Here is a 23,128-nt window from a genome sequence, read left to right as displayed (position 1 = left end):
GCAGAGGAGCTTTAGGTTGGAAATTCAGGAAAAATGTTTTCTTTGAAAGGGCTGCCCAGCCTGGCAGAGGCTGCCCAGGTCAGTGGTGCAGTCACCATATATGGGGGATGTAAAAACCTTGTGGATGTGGATTTGGGTGTTGTCTTGTATATCACAACAGTTCTATTATCATTATGGTGCAAGGATTTCATATCACCAGAGCTTCATACCTCCTTGATATTTCTCATAGGCATCTCCTTGAGCACTGACTGTTCCTGTCCTTGCAGCAGCCACTTGACTCCTCTGACTTCAGTTCCCACCAACCCACTCTTTTATACCACTAGTTCTTATTGGCTACAGGTGTTGGCTGTTATCATCTGGCCTGCTCCTAATCTTTAGTAATAGGGTCCAGCTGCAACTCGTTGAGGGATAAGATTACATTCTACATTACCCATACTGTGTCCTCCTACATTTGGGGACACAGGTCAGTGGTGCAGCTGGCAGTGCTGTGTCAGTGGTTGGACACAATGATCATCAGGGTCTTTTTCAACCTTAACAATTCCCTGATTCTGTAATGGGGCAGAACAGCTCACCAAGTGCCCTTGCTCACAGCTCATCCCTAGGCTGAATAACATCAAACCACGGCTCTGCTGTATGGCTGAGCTGAGCAGGGCTGTACTTACACACTGGGATCACTTTCTTATCTCCAGCTGCTTTTGCACAGCTGTCATAGGAACATTTCAAGGAAATTAATGAGATACTGAGGATTGAGAGACTTTGTTTCAGTCAATCAGCAGAATCTGTGATTCTAAATTCTATACTCAGAGAATAGAAACTTTCACAGAAGCAGGTCAGTAAGTAAAGCATTCTTGTCCAAGCAGCAAAACATTAATTCTCTATTAATAATCAAGTGCACAAAAGAAAATTTACAAGTTTCTTTTCAGCACACACAAAAAAAATTATTTTCTTGGGTGTATATTCCACACTTCAGCCTTGCCCCACTGACATGCTGTGACACACAGATTGTCTGTGTTCAGCCAGTGCCACGGCACTGCAGGATGATGGCTCAGACACAGCTCAGTATTGCAGTTCTGTGACCACATGGCAAAAGCATTTGCTAAATGCAGCTCAGGTCCCTGCACAGCACTGCTGGGGATGCCTGCACAGAGCCAACCTGAGCAGAAACACACATGCAACTATTACTGCTTGTGACAGTATTTAATCTGCATCAAATAAGGAAGGAATTTAACTGGTTTTGTTACCTTCCTTAACCTAAATGAGATGGCCATGCTCACCTCCATGACACCTGTGAACAGCCCCAGCTTTCAAACTGCAGCAGCTGCACTGAGGGTGAGGAGGGAGGGTGGATTTCTGTCAGGTCAGGGAGCGAAGGACATCAGCAGTGAGCACCAGCATGGGAGGCTGCTGGGCCTCTGCCGCCCTCTGCTCCCCAGAAGTGCCAGGGGAGGTTTCAGCAGGTTCTGTGCAGCATCATGGCCTGAACAGATCCTGTCCTGAAGTCCTTGGGCTCACACTGACTGCACTTTTCCCCCCCATTTGCGGGCACAAACCTTCCCCATTGGATCCCACTGAAATACCAACATGCAATTTTACATGCAAACTACACAAAACGCTGTTTCTTCCCCAAATAGAGGAACAATCTGAAAACTTGCCAGTGTTGCTCATGAGCTGAAATAGAGGCTGCACAGGTCATGATGACCTGAAGGGAGCTGAGGAGTGTCTCCCCAAGGCAGAACATCCCTGGGAGCCAGTGCAGCCCTGCAGAGCTGGGAGCTCAGCAGCACAGGGCAAACCCCAGAGCCTGCACTGCACCCAGGGGCTGGCACCTCTGGCACTGGCAGTGCTGCATCCCAGGGCACCTCACCCACTCCTATCTGCCATCCAACCTTCTTCCTGCACAGCCTGGTGGTCTCTCATTAAGACCAAAATGCACAGAGCAGATTTCAGCTTTTATAAAACCCACTGTGCTTTCTGAAGATCCACCTTGTCTTCCAGGCAAGGGAAATAACATCTTCTGTCTATGGCTCCTGGGGGTTGTTTTCCATCTTTATTTTTAAAAAAAAATTATTTAGATCTTGCAATGCCTATTTCTCAGCCAAACTGTCAGGGATGTTAATGAGATTTATCTGCACAGCCTCTCTCACTCTCTGCCCCCTTTCATTCTTTGACACACAAGTGCTTTTATGTTGCAGGAAATGAGGACAACAGAAAGCTGCAGATCCCATGAATGTAAAAATTGTCTTGAAGGCATGGAACAATCCAGCCCTAATTACAGCCAGCTGGAGCCTGCTCTCTTTGCACTGATACTTAGATAATTAACTGAATACTGACTGATGCAAGATTCAAGTATGTCACTACCAGATATTCAAGGTTAATTTTTGTATCCATCACCAGCATCAAGCTTAATGGATATTATCAGCTAAACTCTTGAAGATCAGTAACACAGGCTCCTAGTCAGGCAAGGACTATTTTTCCTTCAGTGAGCTTGGTGCCATCTTTCTTCAGCTGCAGAAGAAATGTCTTTTACATTAACAAGGCAAACTCAAATTTTGATGCATTTCATACCTGTAAATTCACTCACTTAAAGCTCTAAACTTAAATACACTGAAATCACAACAGTAATGTAATAAAATACACCCCAGACTGCTCCAGTGGGCATTACTGGAGTAATACCTGTTTATTTCTCAGAGTATGGCATCTTTAAATTGGTGGATGTGTGTACCCTCCTCAGTAAGCTTTATATGTATGTTGAAAGCAAAGAGTTCTATGCTGAAAACCAAATATCCTGATTTGACTGTGCACGTATCTGAAACAATTACAGGAGGGGACAGCAGAGATGGTGCTCAAGAAGTCTGAAATGTCTGTAAGTCAGAATTGCTGATGCACTTCTCCTCCTGCATGGAACAATACATGTTTAGATTGTGAGGTACCTGAACTGTGCTCTCAGCAAAAAACTGAAAGAGGAAGTCAGTCCCAACAAGAGAAAGTTGTCTGTCTCAGTTCCACTTTCAGCAGTGCTTTCCCTGCAAACAGGGATTTTTGGACAGGTTCAGTCCCTCTGACTGGTTTACAGCTGCACTGATAGGAGAAAACAAGGTGTCACTCCTGCTTATCAAGTGATACTTTTATTCCTAGTTACTAATTCAAGAAATCACTGTGAAAAATCTGAAGTATTTTAACCTGGCAAAGATGTTCATAAGAACAGCAAAGCCACAGTAAAAGAGGAACAGAACTATTCAGGAATTGTCAGAGCTTGGGTAGGGCTGTGCAGCAGATAACCAGCATGCACCTCAGCAGCCTGCACTGCTCTCCAAACATCTGGGTGGGGAGGCAGGAATCCAAAGAATCCGCAATAGGGATTCTTTTCATTTTGTATTTTATTTATCCTCGCACCTTCTTATCTACTAATGGGAAAATAAACAATCCCAGTTATGTTTGCACATGGCCTACCATGCTCCTTCAGCAGGAAAAGTCTGAATTTTGTGAAATATCTTTGGAATGCCACTGTAATGTAAATCACAAAGCACTGCCACCACAGTGCAAGTTAAAGTGTAACCTGCAGTTCTCCCCAAGAGAATACACAGAATTTATATTACCAGAAAAGGAAAGCAACAGAACAAAAATAAAAGCTTAGCAAAAAAAGTAGGTTAACTCATATAGAGAATGATACATAAGACAAGGCTGAAGAAGAAAGCAAGGTAACTATTTTTGGAAATATTTTGAACTCTCTTTAAAGCCCTGCCTATTTGCCTGTGAAGTATTTCTGCTTAAAATATAGATATGCTAATGTTCATATTTAAGATAGAGATGATTGGGCTGAAAGAACTCCTCTTTGGAAGAGCAAAGGAACAAAGACTGTGCATCATCAGCAGCTGGTTCTGAGAGCATTTTCAGACTTTTCCTGGGGAGGGTTAAGGAATCACAGGATCATTAGGGGTGAGGGGGTGGCTGGAGGTCATCTAGTCCAGCTCCAGGGAAATGCATGTTTGAGAGGAAAAGCTGCATTCTGGATAAAGTGAAGAAACCTTTGGAATCTGAGAAGCCTCCAAAACTCCAATTGTTTTGTGTTAAAGGGGGCATAAAAAGTGCTGCTGCAGCAGCTCCCTGGATGAGGTGGGTGCTGTAGTACCAGCACTGCCCAGAACCCTGGCACAGTGGCACTACCTGCAGTCCATGGAAATTATTATTGCCTGCAGCAGGTTCAAATGTGATAATTACCTTTTTCACCTAGAAGTTCATACTTTTCTTAATTAGCAGGGTCTGAACTGTATGCAGGTTTCTTTTTTTTTTTTTTTTTGTTTGGAAGAATGGCAATGTGTTTCTTGCCAAGGCCACATCACATAATAACAGACTAGAGAAAAATGAAAGGACCCAGTATGAAAAACACAATGCAATTATCACCAACTGAGCAGCTGATAAAAGAAATGACGGAGTAAAAGACACAAGTTTCACATGATGGAAATTCAGGGAAAGTGAATTTGTTACAAATATGGAGCAAATGAAAGGAGGAGACCCCACCATAAGCAAGGCCTCTCACCTCCCAGCCACTGAAAATTCCCTCCTCTGCCCTCCCATCTCAAAAGGAGCTACAAGACCCCCAGCAGCAGATCTGCTTGGATGGAACTTACAGGGCCATGGCCAAAATGAAGATCAGGAGTCCCACACAATTACAAGATAATTTTTCCATTTTGTCCTGTTTGTTTGAAAATTCCAGCGATCACACCAGCATGAATCCAAGCAAACACAGCCTCAGCTGCCTTCTATCAGCTAAACTGACAAGGACAGAATTTTTAACACACCTGTGATGGGCACATTTCAGAGATAAGTCCAAGTGAAAACAGAGATTCCTGCAAGCGTGAAAAATCTGAACTGCCCTCTGGAAAGAAGTGCATATAGGGACATGGAAAAAATATTATTAAGTTATTGTTGCTTAGTCTGTCAATGTTTCCATTGGGAATCAGCCTTCAGACATTAAAACCTCAGCTGGAAAAGCCTGGTTGAACTTGACAAATGAACAAGCCTGGTCTCTGGAAGAAAAAAAAAGTAATTTTTCCTTAACCCCCAACTCAAACGGATCCTGCCTTCAGTATCTTCAGCTTCTTTTGAGGTCAATATCCTCAGTTTTGCATCTTTCTTTTGTGCATGTATAATTGCAGTTCAAATGTTCCCCTGTGTGTTCCCTGTTTTGCCCTGAGAGGGAAGCAGCTGGCCTGTTCTGCAGGGGAGCACACCCAGCTCTGTGCCCAGAGCTCCTCCAAACTGCAAGCACACAGAAATGATACAGCACTTGGAGGCTGGAAAACTGTTCAGGAATGCACACAGGAAATGCACTATAGAAACGTAAGATCATTAAAAGAATGTTATTATGGTAATTATTATCCTAAAAATCCATCTAAGCCAGTAGCCCCTGCCTGTCCCTGCAGATACCTCACTTTATCTGCAGCTCACATGGCTCCTCTTCAGTGCCAGCATTTTCTGCTCCTTCCTTGTTCTTTGTGCCAAGGCAAAGAGAAGCAACAAAGGCTGGTGTTGTTCCTGGAAAGGAATGGCTCCTGCAGGAGTCAGTGGGCAGCCTTCTTTCATGGGGCTCGAGCTCTGTACAGTGAGGGAAGCTCTGCAAGCACGTTCCTGGTGCAGCCTCCTCAATGAAAGCATCCCACAGAGGGTGTGTGGGTCCTGTGTGTGGGACAGGAGCCTGACAGGGCCTCAGAAGAATCCTCAGCGTGGCTGCAGAGCCAGGCAGGCTGAGGTGTGTGAGCTGCCCACAGCCTCCCATTGTTCCTGGGAAGGTGGTGACTTCCTCTTCATTGAATCTTTCCCCTTACTTTGTCCTTCCTTCCTGATGATAAATGCAGTTTTCATTTTTCCAACCAATTCAACATTACTTTTAGAAATTTTATCACTCATTCAGATTTCAGTCAGTGAGTCAAGCGGAAAAAATGTGTTCTCAAGCTGAGAGAAAACCCTCCCATGTAAAATGCCTGAGCCAAGAGCACCTCCCAGGCAACATCCTCCAGCTGCTCTCAGAGACAGAAAGAATTTGTGCACTCCATCAGTTCCCACCTAGGCCACTCCAGAGCCCTCCTGCAGGAAGGAGGTGCAGGAAGGAGATCTGTCTGCCCAGAGCAGCAATCCCTGGCTCTTCCCAGGCTCATCCCACCCAGCTCTTCCCTCAACTGCAAAAACCCTTTGGTGTTCAGCTGAGGAACATCTTCCTGTGCCAGCAGAGGAATCTATCCATAGCATTGTTCTCCCTGTTTCTGGGCCTCTGATTGTCACTTTTATCAGCTAAATAATAGTAATTTGAGTGCAGAAACAATTATGGGAACCTATTTGCTCAGCTGAAGTCCTTGTCCCCAGCAGATTTACAGTTAGTGCTGTTTTGTCAAAGGCTGAATGCACAAAGAAGTTGCTCTGCCAGGCAGGGATGTACAAGGGAGCAGAAAAAACATCACCTTTCAGCTTCCTAGGAATGTTTCCTCTAATGATGGTGGTTGGAACCTGTTTGTGTCCCCTCCTGACTGCCTGCATCCAGACAAGCCAAGGTGGTGCATTTTCCTTTGTAAGAATGGGCAAGAGTTTGTGACTAGGACTGCTTTGTAACTTGTGCTGCTCATATTTGTGGCTCTAAAGTGACCTACAGAAACCAAACATCCCAGCTCCAAAACTTTTCCAAAACAGACACGAGAGCTGGAACTGTCTTTTTCTTGTTCTTATTGGACACGTGAGTGAATCAGATCTGAGGATCTGTGCACACCTTCAAAGAGAAAGGACTGCAGGGCTACAGGGAACAACAGAGAAAAGGCACTAAGGAGAGCACAGTAAATCTGAAAACTTGAAAGAAGAAAAACATTTTTCTTTTAAGTTCTTTTTGAGCTTCATTTGTCACCACTGCAGACAGATGGAATCTGCAAGCCCTCCCTTCCTGCCAATGCAGCAGAAGACACTGACACAGTATAGAAACAACTCTGGCAACAAACCAGACAGCTCCTAAAGAGGGGAACTCAGTGAGAGAGGAACCTGGCAGCCTCCTGAGCACCTGGTGCACTGGCTGGGCTCTGAGCTCTTGGTTGGGAGGCTCCTAAGTGCTGCCCTGACTGAGCTCTCACAGCAGCCACAGGAGCAGTGTGGATTTCAGAAAGAACTGCTACATTAATGCTGACCATTTCCTGAAATCCCACCCATGACCTCACAGAATCCTCCTGGGGCACTGACTGCTCTCCCATTGAAGTTCTAACACAGACTGTGATACAGGGGTGGAGTGAACACCTCACCTGGATTGGTAAATAAGAACAGCTATATTTGTGAGGTTCAGAAATGCTGGTCTAATTTTTCTACCATCAGTCACATAGAACTACTGTCAGATCTGTTCACTCTCCCTCTAAATAAAAGAGCGTAGAATAAGAGATAAGCATTTCAAACAAAACCACAGCACATAACAGATTTCCTTTGTTTTGTTCATGACAAATGAAAGGAATGTGGTGAGATGTCATTTTTGACATATGCAGTTACATCACAGTTTTCAAACTAAGGCAGATCCTACTGAGCTGGGGTTTAGTGAGGCTTTGAGGAGAGCACAAACACCTCCTTTCACTCTCTTGCCTCAAAAGACATGGAAACATCATCTTGGTGTGGTATTAAAGATATGGTAATTCCCCTTACCCTTTTAAAAGCTTCTGTTTTTAGTGGCCAGTTCTACATTGTTACAAAGGCACAGAGCCCAAAATGGGACAGCAAAACAGAGCTGGGGGCTCTTTCTGCTCCCAATTAAACTTCAAAAAGTAGCACAGTTTTGTATTCCTGACTAGTAAACTGACCTCAGGAGAACAGGCATAGAAGTATTCAGATGTTTAATACCCAGCTATGAATGGCAGAGGAAAAGGTAAGTAAATACGAAGAGCAAAGAAAAGAAGCAAATGGAAAAAGATTTTTGAGGAAATATTGAATGTCAGCAGAAAAAAAGCAAACTTCCTAGTGTGCCAAATTAATGTACCTTTCCACAGGTTTCAGGAGTCACACAAAGTACTTAAAATATAACAAAAAAACAGGGACAGAGCTACTCCTACCCCTGTTCCAAACTGCATTTTGCTGGGCATTAGGTAGGAAGACAGCCAGTAATGGATAAAACTCTTTTTGTTTTTCAAAGATGAAGACATGGGATGAAACCACAGGAAGAAATTTCAACTACTGAATAAAGTACCAGATACTAAAATTTCAACTTTTTGCTAATGAATGAAGCTGACAAAATCACGTTTGGTTCTTGTAAGATTCTCTATTTAAACTCTGGTAGTAGTAATAAAACAATATCATCTATAATATAAGTTATCCTGCTGTACTGTATTGGAAATCAGAAAATGGCAGAAAAATGAGTTACCACTTAAGTCTGAGGCACTGAATCCATTCTCATGTCAATGGTTGGCTTGGCAAAACCTCCTGCAGCCACTGCTAATAAATCCTGCTGAAAATTTCAAACTTCCCACTTGTCCAGACAAATTCGCTTCACGCCCTTCTCTTCATTACTGCTGGTCAGGGCAGCAACATTTTCTGTGAAAGACAGACAAGAAGATTAATTCAAACAAATTTCAAATCTGATTTATTGTAAATTTTCCTTGAGTGACCTCCTGATCTCTTAAATGCTGTGAGAGCATTTTTTTTACAAAAAACACATTTGAATTCTTTTCAGAATTCTGGCTGCAGAGCTGGCACCCCAGACTTTTGTCCTTAACGTTCCCATTTGTTTCCCACTCCCCAGGAGCACACTGCTGCAGCTCTGCAAGGAGGGCAGATTGCAGGCACAGGCTGAGGAACAGCCTCTAGAACCCACTGGAAGAATGAAGGACTTTTCCTGGGAAAAGGAGCAGAGCTCTTTGGAGTTATTCAAGGAAAGAGCTCTGTCCAGTTCTCCTGGGGTTTTGTTTGTGGGGTTGGTTTTTTTTTCCCCTCCTCTGGTATTCTGCTTCTTGTGACTCCGAGTGTGAACACATTTGTGGGTGACAAAGTTGGCAGAAAAAAAGCAAACACAAATAATCTGTGTAAGGGAAGCCACAAATAACAAGGAGCAAAGCACTTAAACTTGTGTGCAAAGCAAACCCAGCCTGGTGAGGGCACAGACTGAGCAGCACACCCAGAAATCCTGGACAACAATTATCACCACAAAAGGACTTTTTAGGACATTTGAAAGGAAGATTCTGAAATAGCCCTGCAGATGAGCAGCAACAAGTGAGATGAATAAGAATTATCCAAAGAGAAAACACACATTATGTGCTTGACAATGGACTTAGAAGGGTGAACATCCTGGAATTGAAGGCAGGTAAGGGAATCACCCCTAAATAAGACTTCAATTTGTGGCTCATTGTCTAAATAGAGATATTAGAGATGAGGAAAAAATTTCCTGTGGATGGAGAAGATTGAATCTTCTCCTAACTCCAGTGTTACCAACCAATTTACTTTTGCAGATGGGATTAGCCAGAAATAGGATGCAGGAGAAGAACAGGAATGAGAACTGAGCCCTGCAAAGCCTCCAGAAGGAATGTTAAGGGAACACCACAATCCTTCATAGTTCTGAGATCCTCACACAGCAGCAAACTTTTTCTTTGCATATTATCAAGTTCTTTGAAATAAAGAGCCCTGAAGAAAAGAGAAATCAGCCAACACTTTGTGGCATGGAATGGCTACAATGAAAGACTATTTAAAGTCTCCGGGTAAGGAAATGTTGTGCAACAATTGTGCAAAATTTTAACCCCTTCCAAAATGTTTTTTTGTTGGCAAGAAGAACAAGAGACTGGGAACTTTGTGGATTCAGGCAGGATGCTGCAGTTCAAGGAGCTGGCTGGGGAAGGAGGGAGATGGATTTCTCCTCCTTTAGTGCCCACCAGCCTGCAGAACCTGTTCCCAAGCTGTGGGCACCTCTGGGCACATCTCTATAGGGAGCTCCAAGCCAGGAAACACTGCCAGAGCTGTAGCTATATAATAAAGTATCAACAGTTACATGCATTTTTAAATTTTAGTTGCATGCAGGTGTTTGTACTTCTGTCCTAAAATTCTGCAGGCTTTGCCCAGCAGCACAAAGGGCTGTCCTTGCCATTTGCCTTCACCTGTGGAGCTGCACAGCTGGATATAGCAGACTCACTGCCACAGCTGGATATAAATCTGGTGTTCCTGTGAGGATCACTGAGGTGTTTTATAGGTGCCACAGAAAACATTTTATCTCCAACACCAGCACAGTGCACACTGAATGGTAGCTAAGGCAACAGGTGGCACAGAGATCACAGATACAGTTGTCATTGTACTCACAAGCAGCACAGGGACTTGAAAAACACAACCTACCACTCAAAAAGAAAGGACTCAAGCCACTCTATATTCACTTCTGTTCCAGTGCCCAGTACTACAGATTCATTTAAAACATTTGAAGTTAATCAATAAAGATGATGTGCAATCCTTTTTAGCAGCTGCTCCAAAGAGGCAATTCCATGGGTGAATGATGCTGCAGATGAGTCCCTCTGCATCTCCCTTGGCTTTCCCTGGGGGCTGGGGCACGAGAAGCCCCCTGTGAAGAGCTGCCATGTGCCTCGGTCCCCTCTGCTGTCCTTGCAGGCAAAGGGCAGGGATGTTCAACAAATGAATCACAGACTGCTCCTGCAAACATCTCACAGCCCATTCCTGCAAACACCTCACAAACCACTCCTGCACACACCTCACAGAGAATCCCTGCACCCATCCCAAGAGGGTGCCAGGGCTGGAGCAGCTCCTGGCCAGTCAGGCTGAGTGACAGCCAGGGGTAAAGGGGCACCTTCTCACAAGATTAGGAACAGGAAGGCTGTTTCAAACCCCTCCATATGAATTATGATTGCTGACTGTGTAAGGAGGCAAAAATGGAAGTAAACCCACTGTCACAGACATCTTTTATGAAAAATCCTTTCCTTAGGATTTTTTCTCCTGAGAAGCTGAGAAGCCTCAGGGACAAAATGTAAACATTGATTATCTGCTGCTGTGGAATGCAACAGGTGCATCTGTGATTGGTCTCATGGGGTTGTTTGTAATAAATGGCCAATCACAGCCAGCTAGCTCAGACTCTCTCTCTGAGCCACAAGCCACAACCATTCTCTCTTTTTCTATTCTTAGCTGGCCTTCCGATGAAATCCTTTCTTCTATTCTTTTAGTATAGTTTTAATATAATATAATATATCATAAAATAATAAACCAAGCCTTCAGAAACACAGAGTCAGATCCTTGTGAGCACTGTCACAACCCACAAGGAAACAAAGCTTCATTTGGAAAGGTTTTTCCTATTCACGATGATTGCAAGTGAATTCTTCCTGAGCTGTGAACAACTGGTGATGCTTTAGCATTCAGTACATGGCCTGATTTTATCATAAAAGCTTACCCTGGCCTTCAGCTGGCTGTCAGATTTGCCAGGCTGGTAGGATTCTGGCAACACTTGTGCTGTTTAATGTCTCAGCATGTTGTATCTTGGACACAAACCCCTGCAAAAATACCCAACTATAAATATTTATGTTTGTTATCCTTTTTGCATGATACAGTCCAGAGAGGGGAAACAGATTCTTTCCAAATGGACTGAATCAGAGAAGCATGACAACATCACAGGGTCAATATCCACGAGCAAAGCATTCCATTAAACCATGGGATCCCCTCAGCGGAGTCCCACGCACACCCTGAGCAGGGCAGCTTTGCCCAGGAGGCTGCAGGGACCCCCTGGCACAGCAAACTCTGCCCCAGGAACTCCCAGCCCCCAGGGGGACATTGCTGGGGGCTGCTGCTGAGCTCCTGGGGCCACTCAGGGGGTGGCATTACACAGCCTTTGACCAGGAGAGATGAGCTCTGCTTTCACAGCAATAATTTCTTCACTTCCAAATTGTCCCTTTGGGCAAAGAAATGCTGCACACACAACATTTCCACTCTTGGAGGAGAAAGGGAAAGGGAATGCATCAGTACAGCTCCTGACAGATTTGTTTTTAATACAAATTCACAGAGGTACACGAGAGACTCCAGAAAAGTTTAAAAGTCAGAACTTCTGATACTTTAAAAAAATATTAAATACATGATGACTGTTTAAAATAGAACTGATTCATGGGGAGAAAGGAAGTACTTAATGACTTGCTCATGCTTAAGGACTCTTAAATAAAACAAGTATCTGTTAGTCATGCCTTGGAAGGATTTGCTGCTCCCGAACTACTGATTTGAAAAGCTTTTGACACAGCAAGATGAAGACACATCCCCAAGGGCTGCTGTGTGAGCTGAAAGCCTGTGTGCTCTCAAACACTCTTGCTTTCATTCAAGAAGGGAAAGATTAGCACGAGGAAGAAAAAAAAATAAAGACTTAGTTGTTTTGGCTTTGGAAATGAGGTGTCAGTAAGATTTTCTAGCCTGAAGAACCACCAAAGAACCCCAAATTATCATGACAAGAAGTAGTGATTGAATTTGAGACCACCAGAGGCTATCCAGGCCCTCATCTGCATCTCTCCTACTGTAATTTTATTCATTAATTGTTGGCCTAATATTACAGACCCAATACCACTGAATAAGAGAAGAAAATTAGCAGAAAAGACAGAAATGACAACTAGTCACCCTCCATCCTTATGAATGAATCATGCAATACAAACTCCAAACACAGGGTTTATCAAGGCTTGGCCAAAATGCAGTTTTGGCTCTGGGATAGCAGGCAGGAACAATGAAGCAACACAAGCCTCTGCTCCATTTTTACTGCTCTGTGCTCCAACAAGCACAATTTCCTCTCTCAGCAGCTCCTGAAAACCTAGCCTGTTATTGGTACTTCATGTTGCTGAAAGCCCTGTGAATCGCTGAATGGGGCTTTCCAGAGGAGGGCTCTTGGCACAGCCACCCCAGCTCAGGTAGCAGCACGGACACGGGGACAAGGAGAAGCTGGCAGCACTGTGGCAACAGGAAAAACTGAGAGCAATAATACACTGCCCCCAGTGCCAAAGCCTCAAATGGCTGTTTATGCAACTTTCCTTCACAAACTAACCCCAAAACTTGCACTGGGATTGCAATTTGCATTTCAGCCCACTCTCCCCCCGCCCCCGTTTGCTGTTTGCCCAGTTTTATTAGAACCATCTGCAAGATCCTCCCCTTCCAGTTCCTTGTGTCGGTTCATCTGACAGCTGCACTTTCTCATCTATTCAAAAAATCTTTGTTTCAAAGTTGTTGAGACAGAAGGTCTTTGACAGGCTAAAAATCATCATGAAAATCAACACAGAAACCACATCAGATGCTGTTTTTTACAGATTGAAGGGGAAGAATGGAAGCTGGAATATATACATATATCTATATATATGGGGTTTTTTTAATGGGAAGATAAATGAGGGTTTTGGGGATCAAAAAAAATTTTACCAACTCTATCTGCCAAAAGCCACAATTTACTGAAGTACTGCAAGTTGCCACTGCAGAAAGGGTTTCAGGCTCACCATTATTACTGACAGAACAAGAGAAATGCAGAGAAGTATTTCCTTACAGCAGCTCCTGGCAAAAGATCAGTGAGGGGAGTGCAAAGGGAAGGAGGAATGTTGGTGAAGTTATAGGGTTTGAATCATTTTCTTTAAACATGATACAAGTGTTACAAGTTTTTGAATACAACATGCTTTTCAATCCCTTCCATTAGCTGGTGCATGGTGCTGCTTAAGCTTCCATCTTTCACTGTTACCCTGCTAAGGATCCTTGTTCCCTTCTGGGGACAGATATCCCTGCTGCCACCAAGCTGGGACAAGCTGATGGGACAGCTCCTGCTGCAGCACAGGGCAGGGCACAGCTGAGAAATGGCACAAATCCTGGGCCTTTCACTGCTTTGGGCATTGTTCTATTTGGGTATTTTTCTACTCCAGATTGTTTCTCCAGAAGAATGGCACAACCTTCACTTGGGGATTAACAGGGAATTCTCTTCCAGATTCCTCCAAATCTTCTCATAAAACATTCTTAATAAAGCAAATTCACTTCAAGTATGAACACAAAAGCATTTTCTTTTTTCTTCTGTTCTTGCTGTTTAAAAGGTAACAGAACTACAGACAATATTCACCTGCCACCAAACCTTGCTTGTACATGTGTAAATTTGAGGAATCTGTGACATGAACTGAACTATTTCAAGTCTCCCAGAGTCCCAGCAATGCTGGAAATAACTTTCTCCATGTTTCCACCAGAAGCTCAATCCTTGAACTCTCCATCACATCCCAGCCCTGCTGTCATCTCCCCTGACCTCTCTGATTCTGCTTTATACAACCCCCAGCCCACCTCTTCCCTAAGCAAATTCCTAATTCCTTGTTTAACTAAACAAGACCATTTAAAGGTTCTCAAGCACTCTGACAAGATTTCTATAGCTTCTACACTGGGATTTGCCGTTTTCTTCCCACACTTTCCTTTCAATCCTAACAGAACATTTTTGGGTTTAAATAAAAGTATTAAGCAGGATTTCAAAATTGCCACGAACAAACTGGCTTATCTTCTCCCTTGAACTTTATCATAAAACACAATTTAAGTGCTTTTAATTGCACAGGCTCTAGAAAAAAAGATGCAAATGTAATAATTTGAGTTGACACATCATGCAAGGCAGACTTTAAAGTATGTTCAGAAACACTGGAAACAGCATTATCATAATCTAACTTTATAAATTTTATATGCAAATAAGAAATTAAAAACACAGACCTGAAAATATTTAACAAAATCCATATATTTCAATGAATAGTATAAAAAAAGTAGATCTGCTCTTGAAAAAGTATCCTGGAATCTCCCAGGGGAATTAATGGAATAACCACAGAGTTTGTGCTTCTGTGATCAACTAGCAGGACAGACTTTTATTGAAACACTTAACATTACTTTTGTTAGCATATATTCACTCCAGTGGCTTATGAGTTTTGGTTAAAACGAGATACTCTTTGTCCAAGAAAGCTGAACAAAAGCAAAGTCTGAGACACCAAGCTTGAAATTTCTCTTCCCACCCCCCCCCACAAATGTATTCAAAAAAAGGACCATTTTGATGAATAATCTCTTCCAAATCCTCTTTTCCAGCCACTTTTGATCTTTAGAGAATATATACATTTATATAAGCCAGAAACAACCACAAAAGCAATTTCAAACCCCCATCTCAATACATACCCCTGTTTCAAGGTATCATGAATATATTAGGCTAAAATTGCAAACAAAGGAAGGCTTGGGACTATAAAAAAAAATTACACCCTGCTGTTAATGCCATTTTTCTTGCTCTTGAATAGGTGATGTCGATTCCCTGGTTTCCATTCAGCAAATAAAGCTGTGAAATGGCAGTGGATTTTCTGCTCCAAGTGCAGGCCCACATCCAAACAAATCTAACATTAAAACTGTGGCTGCCAGCCTCAAATATTCCCTCCCACAGGAAAAACCACTCCTGGATGTACCACAGAGGTTATCAGAAAATTTTACTGAATTGGGTTAGAGGAGAAAGTGGCAGATTGAATGTGTGCAGGGCATTCTCCTTGTGGAGTCTGCTCCTACAGAATGAAGTTCCTGAGAGCAGAGGCTGCTGTGGGCCTGCTGAAAGCTTCATGCCATGGACAAGGGAAAATCTGGGCAAATCCTGCTGAGAGCATCATGCCATGGACAAGGGCAAATCTGGGCAGATTCTACTGAAAGCTTCATGCCACGGACAAGGGCAAATGCAGAGTGCCCAGCATCAGAGGCACTGCAGAACTCTGCACAGCTGCCACAGGAGCCCCAGGACAAAGCCAATGGCACCTCCCTTTCCTGGCACAGCAGCTGCCAAAGGGCAGGGGATTGGTGAGTGCAGCCTCTGCAGCCCTGGAACCATGGGCAGCACCTCTGTCCTGGGAATGCAGCCACAGCTCCTCCTTTGCTGGGCTAAGGCAGAGGATCCATCTCTTGATGCCCAGTTCTGTACTCTCAGTTAGGAGCAGTGCCCTCCATGGCCCTGTCAGAACAATCCTGCCCTGTCCAACACCAGCCCTCCCAAAACACAAGTGCTCAGACCAGGGGGGCAGCTCAGCTTGAGCACAAGCCCCCTCTGGAGCCCAGAGCCAGCTCAGCTTGAGCACAAGCCCCCTCTGGAGCCCAGAGCCAGCTCAGCTGGAGCACAAACCCCCTCTGGAGCCCAGAGCCAGCTCAGCTGGAGCACAAACCCCCTCTGGAGCCCAGAGCCAGCTCAGCTGGAGCACAAGCCCCCTCTGGAGCCCAGAGCCCAGCTCAGCTTGAGCACAAGCCCCCTCTGGAGCCCAGAGCCAGCTCAGCTGGAGCACAAACCCCCTCTGGAGCCCAGAGCCCAGCTCAGCTGGAGCACAAGCCCCCTCTGGAGCCCAGAGCCCAGCTCAGCTGGAGCACAAACCCCCTCTGGAGCCCAGAGCCAGCTCAGCTTGAGCACAAACCCCCTCTGGAGCCCAGAGCCAGCTCAGCTGGAGCACAAACCCCCTCTGGAGCCCAGAGCCCAGCTCAGCTTGAGCACAAACCCCCTCTGGAGCCCAGAGCCAGCTCAGCTGGAGCACAAGCCCCCTCTGGAGCCCCGAGCCAGCGTGCCCAGCACAGAGGGCTGGTGGCCCCAGGCAGAGCAGGAACAGCAGCTCACACAGAGCTGGAACATTCCAGACGTGTGGCACCGAGCTCTTCCCACAGCTACAGGCAGACTAAGAACACTCAGTGCAGCAGGAAGCTGGAGAGAAATGCTTTAGCTGAATTCTTCTCATTGCTCAAGTCAGAAATGCAATCTTTACTTAAATGTTAAGCCATATACATGGGCCATTAGTCAAAGTTCCTGTTCTTTTTTTAATAGCTTTACCAGGTTTGACATTTTGTAACGCTATTATTTTAAGTCTGGTCTGGACTAGAATTCAAATATTAGGAAAATGATTTTCAAAAGACTATGCTAAAATATCTTCCCCATATTGCTATCATTTGTCAAAGTTTTGCTTAAAAGCAGGTATTAAGATAAATGAAATGGATCAAAAATGGAATACTTCCAGGAACATAAATGATGGTTAAATTAAGCTTGTGACAAGAGCCAATCCACACATTTTGACTTCTCAGTGAAGTACCATTTGACCTTGCAATGAGAAAGGCACTCATATACTATGTAAATCTAAAGGAAGAAAATACATCAAAAAGTGAACTCAATTGGTTGAAAGAGCCAGAAGGCAGAAAAAGGCAACAAGTGGTGAAGGTGAGAGAGAACATCAGAAATCGAACAGCAGCTCAGGGAAAGGGCCAGAACTGTAGAGTCAGGCAGCAGAACAAGCAGAGTTTGAAGACAGGTCAGAAGATACAGTTCACTGAATATAAAACCTGAGTGAACACTGGCAAATTGAACAGAACCAGCTCTACTTGCTGCAAAGCCTCCTTAAGGCAAACAGCACTGGGTGACAGCAGTGCTCCCTGCACAGGCCTGAGGGCATGGGAAAGGCTCTGTCAGTCCTTCCTGGGCTATTTCTCTCCCTCAAGTACTTAAGGCATTTTCCCTTGTTCTGACTGCAGTTTAAAAATACTGATGGAAAACAACTACAGTTGTAACAGGGAACTTCAAGTAGCACTTAATATTTCTGAAGTATTAAGATACAGAGTATGCATTTAAATAGCACAAAATGCAGCAAGTGTGCAGTGGCTCCAGATTTTTTGCCCAGTTATGTGAAATGCTCTTGCCTGAGCTGCATACAGAGCTGCACCCACACTGCCCTGCTCACCCACTGCACCACAGCCTAGGACTGAATGCACCAGGCAAACCACATCATCACCCAAAGCACTGCCAGCTTTCAAACACTGAAAAACAGAAAAGCAAGATTATTTCTTTAAACTCTCTCTTGGTAGAGACAGGTTGGGCATTAGTGGTTTTGGCAGCTGTATAAAACAGCTGCAGCTGGAAACAATTGGTGCTGAGCAATCGGAAACAGGCAAGGACAGAGGACAATACACTGCAAGTATTGCTCCCGTTCTGGCTTGTCATTACACACAGGAGAGCTTCTGCAGCCTCACTTCTCCAACAGCATTTGCTAAAAAAAGAATAAAAAAATACACTGAAATTTAGTATCAAGATCAATAGAAGAGTTATGCACTTGCATTGATAAGTATTGTTATGGAAAGGGAGACTCTGAGAAGCTTTAATTCTAAACTCACTTGGCACAGAAAAGTGGTTGTTTGAATCCTGCAGTTAAAGAAAAATGAGGCAAAAATCCAAAGAGGGTAGTAAAGGACTATCAGAAGAGTAATGCAAATGGTGACACTTGAGAACATCCACAGCTGACACAGTTCACTGGGAATACACAGAAAGGAGGAACAGGTATCAGCAGTAAGGGGGGATCCTGGATCACAAGGAAGAACTGCTGGTGAACAGAAATCATTTGCCAGGTTGGTGCAGACCACAGGGCCAAAGGAACGTGGTTCAGTGTGCTAAAGCAACTGCCCAGGGTGAGGTGACCTCAGTGAGTGTTATACTGCAATAAAACAGTTACCAGAGCTACAGAGGAATCTTTTAAATGCTCCTCTAGAAAATGATTTTATATATTAGTTCAGAATAAAATTCCAAATTGGAAAAGTTGAAGCAGCAAGTTACTTTTTCAAGCATTTTACTCCTAAACACAAATTCAAGGACAGAGAAATGGAAAAGCAGGAATGCTCCATCTGTGCAGGATAAATTATGGACTAGAAGGGAGGACAAAATTCAGCAGCTGACATTTGAAACAACAGAGGTAACAAACTGCAGATTTAGCAAAGCTGCCAAATATCAAAAATGTTGAGAAGAAGATCAGAAGAATCACAAATATCCCAAGTAGAGCCCCAGAAAGGACAAGTGTGGTTACAGGATGCCAGCAGCCAACAGCACCACCTTCCCCAAACTCACTGCCACCTCCACCAGCAGCTCAGAGACTTCTGTGACAGAACTGGGGTCTCTGTACTTCATATTTTTGCATGGAATTTTCCTTCAGAAATTCATCCAATTACCTTTTGAACCCATTTACAGTCCTATATCCACAACATCCTGTGGAAGGACATTCCACAGCTTCTCGGTTTTGTGCGTTTGTTTTGAGCTGCCAGGTTCTTGTCAGAAAACAAAAAAGAAAGCAGATAAGAAACTTGGTTCCTTTATTACCTCTATTTATTTTTCCCATGCCATCCATAATGATCTGTGATTTCTTTCCCAGGCCCCCTCAGCCTGCCCTGCAGTGGAAGTGTCCTGTTGTGTGTTTTTGTGCTGAGTGGATGCTGCTCCATACCTCCAGCTCCCCACCCTGCATTCCTCTGCTGCATTCTTTTCAAGTGAGGCTGTGTGTCATATTCAGAAGCTTTTGAGAAGAGGATGAAAGAATTCTAGAGCAGTGAGAACAAAGAGGCGTGTTTGAAGGGAGAGAAAACTTATTTAGGGAAAAAACACAGGAAATAAAAAGTTTCACTGTGATTCTACATGTTTGCAAGCAGAATCGTTCAAGCATTATTAAAAGATATGAAATAGGGAATAAACTGCAAGATTTGTAATAGAAATCAGCTTATTTTTCTATGCCTTCATGCTTTACAGAGCTGAAATAATTTCAGTGTGCTCTGTTTCCCCTTCAAATGAGCATTTCACCTCAGTTTGTAACTTCCCAGCTCATCTCAAAAGGGGCACCAGTGCTAGAGGCAGACACTAATGAGCCTCTGTATTCTCATTGCATGAATATACTGAAAGAATAGAAATAAAGGCAGTGAAACAGACTGCAAAGAACTGGACAGAGAGTGCTGGTAAAAAGGAGGCTGAAAATGAATTACTGGTCATTGTACACTTTTAATGTTGTAGGAGCAATACAACATTGGAACAATGGAACTCAACTTTTCCAGTATTAAAAGCCAACTGGGATCTTTATCACTCACTTCCAAAAGTACAAAAATTACAAAAAGTATACAAAATATTCCTGAAAGTCTGGAGCAGCACTGTGATCTAGCACCCAGGTCAGGCTCCCCTCAGGTCCCACTGAAGCACTTTGGAGCTGCTGTTCCAGGTAAAGTTGCTTTTCTCACCTTATCACACTGGCTGGAGGTGGGCACAGCAGGACACAGCTCCTGGCAGCATTTCTTTACTAAAGGAGCCCTCAGAGAAGCCCAGCTGAGGGCAGGTAAGGTCACTGCAAGTAGAGTCTCCCTTAGGGAAAACATCTTGGATTAAAAACTGCTGCAAACCACACCCACGGCAGGCCCTGCTCCTCTCTGGATCTGCTCCGAAGCTTTGGACAGCCCAGACATGGACGTTGTTCATTTGGTGCCACAAAAAATATCCTATTAACATTTTTGAGGAACATCCCACTTCTAATCTCTGGTAAGCATCTCAAATACCCAAAACTATATTATTAAAAAAAAAAAAAAAAAAAGAGTAAAATTCCACGCAAAACATTCCATGCTATTGCATCCCTGGGCTGCAGAAACCCACACAGGAATTTTACACTATATTTTTTCAGATCACAAATGTTCTTGTACATGCTGTGAATTGCCTTAAAAATGTTGGCTTCCATTATTTAACAAAAAATCCCAGCAGGTGTCATTCATGAGAATATTTAAATTTTTGTAGTCTGCCGCTACAAAAAAAAAAATTGAGAGCAATCTCAATTTTTTGTTGTTAAGTTACACCAAGTATATTTTAGATTTTTCCCAAGAGTAAGACAGAGGAAAGGAAAAAAAGATATTCAAGTGCTACTCTGTGTATGTACTTGAGAGCTTTCCCACTTAGAAATTCACTTTAGAATTGAATTTTGGCAGGTGTAAGATTTTTGCCTTCTTTGTAAAATCCTTCTAATTTGGCAGAGTTATGATGGTTTGAAGAAAAAAAACCAACTAGGCTTATATTTTCTGCACATAATCTTAAGTGTTGATAAAATTCAGTATTTACTAAATACATTTCAGGACATTGGGAACTAGGGAAGGGGTATTTGCCCTTGATCATAGCAGGTCAAGATTGGAAGAAACATGTTTTCCACATAAGACTGTCCTTGAAAATAGGCACAGTAACAGGAGAAAACCCACTGATATCTGCAAATCACGTAACACTTCTGATATTTTAAAACTTTTCAGCATATATGACTTCATAAACTTGATGCTGCTATGAAGAGCTACAGGCAATGGAAATAAAATGAGCGCTGTGCTGGTTTGCAGTGGGAATTCTTGCCAGCTCCCCACTGCCCATTCTGCATAAACCCATCAAAGTCTGATGCTCTGCCATGATTTCCCCACTGTAATCTGCTGCCTATTATTCTCTCAAACCCCATCTGCAGGTCATTTTTCTATCAAATGAGCTGGTTAAAATTCCTTCTCCCTTTTTATTTAAACCTAGGGGAATTTCAAATAGTCCAGCACTAACCGACAGGAATTTATTTTAACCATTATTTAAAACACCAGCAGCTTTGCTCTGCTACAGTTTAACAGCTCTGATGGGTTTCATGCAGTCTCCCTTCACTTTATCTCCTCTGACACAGGCATTAGCATCCTGGGAGCCCAAGTGTGGCTCAGAGAGTCATTGCCTTTATTCCTTTTTAGGCTCAGACCTCTTTCCACACAGAATTTGGAGCATTACACAAATTTACTATGGACAGAAAAGCATGTACTAGTGTGAAAATAGCTATATAACAAGTAAAAATATTTAGAAATGTATACTAAGGTAAATCCTCTTTCCCTTTATAATTTAAGAAATTTTGAGGTGATTTTCCTTATATAAGGGAAGTAAACTGATTATTCCCTGATCTTTGAGGAAGGAGATACTTAAGAGTTAAAATTCTGGATATGCATTTTGAACTGAAGCTTTTTCCTCTACCAGACAGCACTGTGAATGAAAGCCTCACACTTGCCAGCACTTACCTCCATGCCAGAGGGCTGAGAGGGAGCATGACCTGGATGGGATTGCTTCCTAAAGCCTGCATTTGAAGTGATCTAACAGGGTCCTGTGCAGACAGGCTGCTTCTCACAGGCTGCCACACACACTCAGACTCTGCAGCCAAAAAGCAGCTGTTCAATAAGAAGCTGTAGAGAGATGTATTTCTGCAGATTGCAGCTTGAGAATCTCTTGTAGGAAGCCAACAGAATAGAAGACAATGGAAAACTGTTGGCTGTGATGGGGCTTGAAAATAATGAAGGTTAACATAGCTTATTTTTTCTTGTATGTGTGATGGAAGACAGGCAGGTGAGAGCAGCATGATGGCCAATGCTATCACAACATGTTTCCCTAAGAAAACACCTTTGGAGCACTGGGACAAAGCCACCTAACCAAAGCATCAGGTGGCTGTACTTCAGTGCTCATTGCAAACGCCTATTTGTGAGTTTCAGAAGTTACACTTAAACTACAAGTTCACAATTAACCACAAAAACCAAACACCAAAACCACCCAGTGCATGCATCAGGGTTCTCCTGCTTGTAGCAAAGTGCCCTTAGCTGTGGGTTTGCAAGCTAAAGGGAAAGTAATTTTTCTTTTTTGGATTCTGAACTATGCACAAGCCCGTGGCAGTGCTGCAGCTTGGCTTGGGTTTCACTGAGCTGAGAGCTGACACACACAGAGCAGTGAAGGTGTGACACACAGCCCTGGTGCCACAGGCAATGCTCCTTATCTGCACCACCTGTGGCACTGAGTGAAGTCACACAGGCTGTCCTGACAGATGAAAGGCAGGATTCAGCCCTTTCCCTGCCTGTGCTGTCAGCCAAGCCACTCTGCTTCCTCCTCCATGCCCACCCACTCCTCACAGCGGGAGCTCTGTGCCCTTGCCAAGCTCTGTGCTGAGCTCCTGCGGAGACCCGAGGGGGCAGCACCACCACGGCTGGGAGGAGGGGCAAGGGCAGAGCGCTCAGAGCTGCCCCAGCAGCAGGGCCTGCACTGGAGTGTGTCCTTAGAGACTCTGAGCGTGCTGTCCCCACTGTTGGCTCTGACTGATCACTGTACAGGGCACACAGTGGTACACACACACCAACTGCAGAGCTGCCAGCCTGGCTCTAGCCTGGAGAAAAACAAAGGGAAAACCAGGTGGAATGCCTGATCCACGAGGAATCCTCATCTTCCTCATTTGCCCTAAGAGACCCAAAGCTGGGTCAGTGGAGCAATGTGCACATGGACACAGGAGCTGCTGCTGTGGGGCAGGGGGCTGGTCCTGGTCTGCAGGGGCTGCACAAAGGGCACCAGTGACCA

At 43.9% G+C, this 23,128-nt stretch overlaps 1 protein-coding gene across 4 annotated transcripts in view; it reads right to left on the bottom strand.

Annotated features, from left to right (window-relative positions):
- Nucleotides 1–23,128, bottom strand: part of PEAK1 (pseudopodium enriched atypical kinase 1) — a 113,022-nt gene that overhangs the window by 56,125 nt on the left and 33,769 nt on the right. For all 4 annotated transcript variants that reach the window (XM_063169459.1, XM_063169458.1, XM_063169461.1 and 1 more), the window contains exon 2: nt 8,375–8,544. The gene's annotated coding sequence lies outside the window, so the exon portion shown is untranslated. The remainder of the gene's footprint in view (nt 1–8,374; nt 8,545–23,128) is intronic.

The sequence above is a fragment of the Melospiza melodia genome, chromosome 15 (genome assembly GCF_035770615.1).
Source record: "Melospiza melodia melodia isolate bMelMel2 chromosome 15, bMelMel2.pri, whole genome shotgun sequence".
In the NCBI taxonomy this organism is placed as follows: Eukaryota; Metazoa; Chordata; class Aves; order Passeriformes; family Passerellidae; genus Melospiza; species Melospiza melodia.
Note: the sequence above shows the minus strand (reverse complement) of the source record. Positions and strands in the feature narration are given on the sequence as shown.